The following is a 3,036-nucleotide window of genomic DNA, read 5'->3' on the forward strand; positions in this document are numbered from 1 at the left end:
TTAATCTTAAAATCTTTTTTAAAACTGCTGCTGTGTCCGCAGCGTTTGCTCTACAGGTATGATTTTACCCTCAAAACGTAGCCATCGCTGTCCTCTTTCATCCAATGTGTTTACTATTGTACTAGGTGTTACGGTTCTTTCGTAAATGTCACCAATGCACAGCCTCCTCCCTCCAACTCTTCCATAGACTCTAATGTTAAAATGGCTCAGAAGGTTCGTTTGAAAATCAGAAGAGCATGGTGTCTTTCCACTGTCACCACGTCCATATAATAAGCTCCACAGGCATGAAAACTGAGAATTAGGTAGACTAGACATTGCTGTCGCTCACGGTGAAAGAATTTTGTCAATACGACTTTTACTTTTCATTTGGGAACGATTTGTTTCGGCCTGACTTTTCTGTTCATTTTAAGCAGCAAAAGTGAGGCGCATGTCTGTGTACGTGTGTATGGAGCCCTTGGGTGCAGTCACTATAGCAACCAGGCTCACACCTGCCTGCTTAACGAGCTCTGCCTGCCACTGTACCAAGATTCATCTTAAGCACTTCTCTTTCAACTGCTGCTGTGTCCACAGTGTTACAGCCATCATTTTACCCTCAAATTGTCGCCATTATTGTTCTCTTTCCAACACCGTATCTTTCAAAGCTCAGGCATTTAAACTTTTTAAACTGTGTGGGTCCAAGTGGAGGGATCACATTTTAGTTCTTCACTGATTCAAAGAATATGACCTTTTAATATTCTTTCAGATGTTTTCTGACTCTAAATGTTCTTTTCTCATTTCTTAGGTTTTTCTAATTTACAATTAAAACATTTTCAGCTTTTTTCCAACTTCTTCTTCTGTGTAACCTTCAGCTTTTAGCAGTTCAGCACTTTTGTTTTCAGGTTAAATTCGGTTTTTCTTTTTTTTTTTTTATCTCATTCAAGATTTTTAACTTAAATTCAGTAATTAATTCATTTCAGTGCATACATTCAGATTCAAGCATTCACACTGCAGTTTCTTCAGAAAATGCACTTTCTAGTTATTATTATTATATTTTATCTATTCCGTACGTTTTTTGTAATCCTATAACTTCAAAACCGTTCAACTTAGAAAAACCATTCAAACACCGTTAGATTCCTATTCTTTTGGACAACACTGCTTCTATTTTTCATATTTTTAACATTTATATTTTTAATTTTATTCAACTTTATTCAACAAAAATTTATAATGTATTTCAATGGGGAGACCCTTCAAATCCTCATTCAACTTACTCATTTTTAAACTCTTACTACTTCCACATACATTGACATAGAGCCACCATTCAAACTTTAAAACGAAGACAAGACATTCAACTATTCAACTTGTATTTATCTTTTCAATATCTATTATACTTTTTCTTCAGTTCCAGTTTAAGTTTCATGATGTTTTTTCACCCGTTTCAGAGTTTATAATGGGTGTGTATGGGACGGAATGTTGGGGCTAGAGTGAGGCAGCTCAACTGCTAGAGTGAGAGGAGCAAAAAAATTAATCTTAAAATCTTTTTTAAAACTGCTGCTGTGTCCGCAGCGTTTGCTCTACAGGTATCATTTTACCCTCAAAACGTAGCCATCGCTGTCCTCTTTCATCCAATGTGTTTACTATTGTACTAGGTGTTGTGGTTCTTTCATAAATGTCACCAATGCACAGCCTCCTCCCTCCAACTCTTCCATAGACTCTAATGTTAAAATGGCTCAGAAGGTTCGTTTGAAAATCAGAAGAGCATGGTGTCTTTCCACTGTCACCACGTCCATATAATAAGCTCCACAGGCATGAAAACTGAGAATTAGGTAGACTAGACATTGCTGTCGCTCACGGTGAAAGAATTTTGTCAATACGACTTTTACTTTTCATTTGGGAGCGATTTGTTTCGGCCTGACTTTTCTGTTCATTTTAAGCAGCAAAAGTGAGGCGCATGTCTGTGTACGTGTGTATGGAGCCATTGGGTGCGGTCACTATAGCAACCAGGCTCACACCTGCCTGCTTAACGAGCTCTCTCTCTCACTCTGCCAAGATTCATCTTAAACACTTCTCTTTCAACTGCTGCTGTGTCCACAGTGTTAAAGCCATCATTTTACCCTCAAAACGTCGCCATCGTTGTTCTTTTTCCAACATCTTGTCTTTCAAAGCTCAGAGATGTAAACTTTTTAAACTGTGTGGGTCCAAGTGGAGGGATCACATTTTAGTCATTCAGTGATTCAAAGAATATGACCTTTTAATATTTTTTCAGATGTTTTCTGACTCTAAATGTTCTTTTCTCATTTCTTAGGTTTTTCTAATTTACAATTAAAACATTTTCAGCTTTTTTCCAACTTCTTCTTCTGCTAAAAGCTGAAGGTTACACAGTTCAGCACTGTTGTTTTCAGGTTAAATTCAGGTTGTTTCTTTTTTTTTTTTTTTATCTCATTCAAAATTTTTAACTCAAAATTCAGCAATTAATTCATTTCAGTCCATACATTCAGATTCAAGCATTCACACTGCAGTTTCTTCAGAAAATGCACTTTCTAGTTATTAGTGTGAATGCTTGAAAAGCATTCACAGTATTGTTCTTCTAATCTTTATTATTAGTGTGAATGCTTGAAAAGCATTCACAGTATTGTTCTTCTAATCTTTATTATTATTAGTGTGAATGCTTGAAAAGCATTCACAGTATTGTTATTCTAATCTTTATTATTAGTGTGAATGCTTGAAAAGCATTCACAGTATTGTTATTCTAATCTTTATTATTATTATTATTATATTTTATTTTTCCGTACGTTTTTTGTAAGCCTACTCCTTCAAAACCGTTCAACTTAGAAAAACCATTCAAACACCGTTAGATTCCTATTCTTTTGGACAACACTGCTTCTATTTTTCATATTTTTAACATTTATATTTTTAATTTTATTCAACTTTATTCAACAAAAATTTATAATGTATTTCAATGGGGAGACCCTTCAAATCCTCATTCAACTTACTCATTTTTAAACTCTTACTACTTCCACATACATTGACATAGAGCCACCATTCAAACTTTAAAACGAA

Source organism: Mchenga conophoros, linkage group LG12, assembly GCF_057382185.1.
Source record: "Mchenga conophoros isolate Kocher_MC1m ecotype Shallow Benthic linkage group LG12, M_conophoros_male_GT1.1, whole genome shotgun sequence".
Classification (NCBI taxonomy): domain Eukaryota; kingdom Metazoa; phylum Chordata; class Actinopteri; order Cichliformes; family Cichlidae; genus Mchenga; species Mchenga conophoros.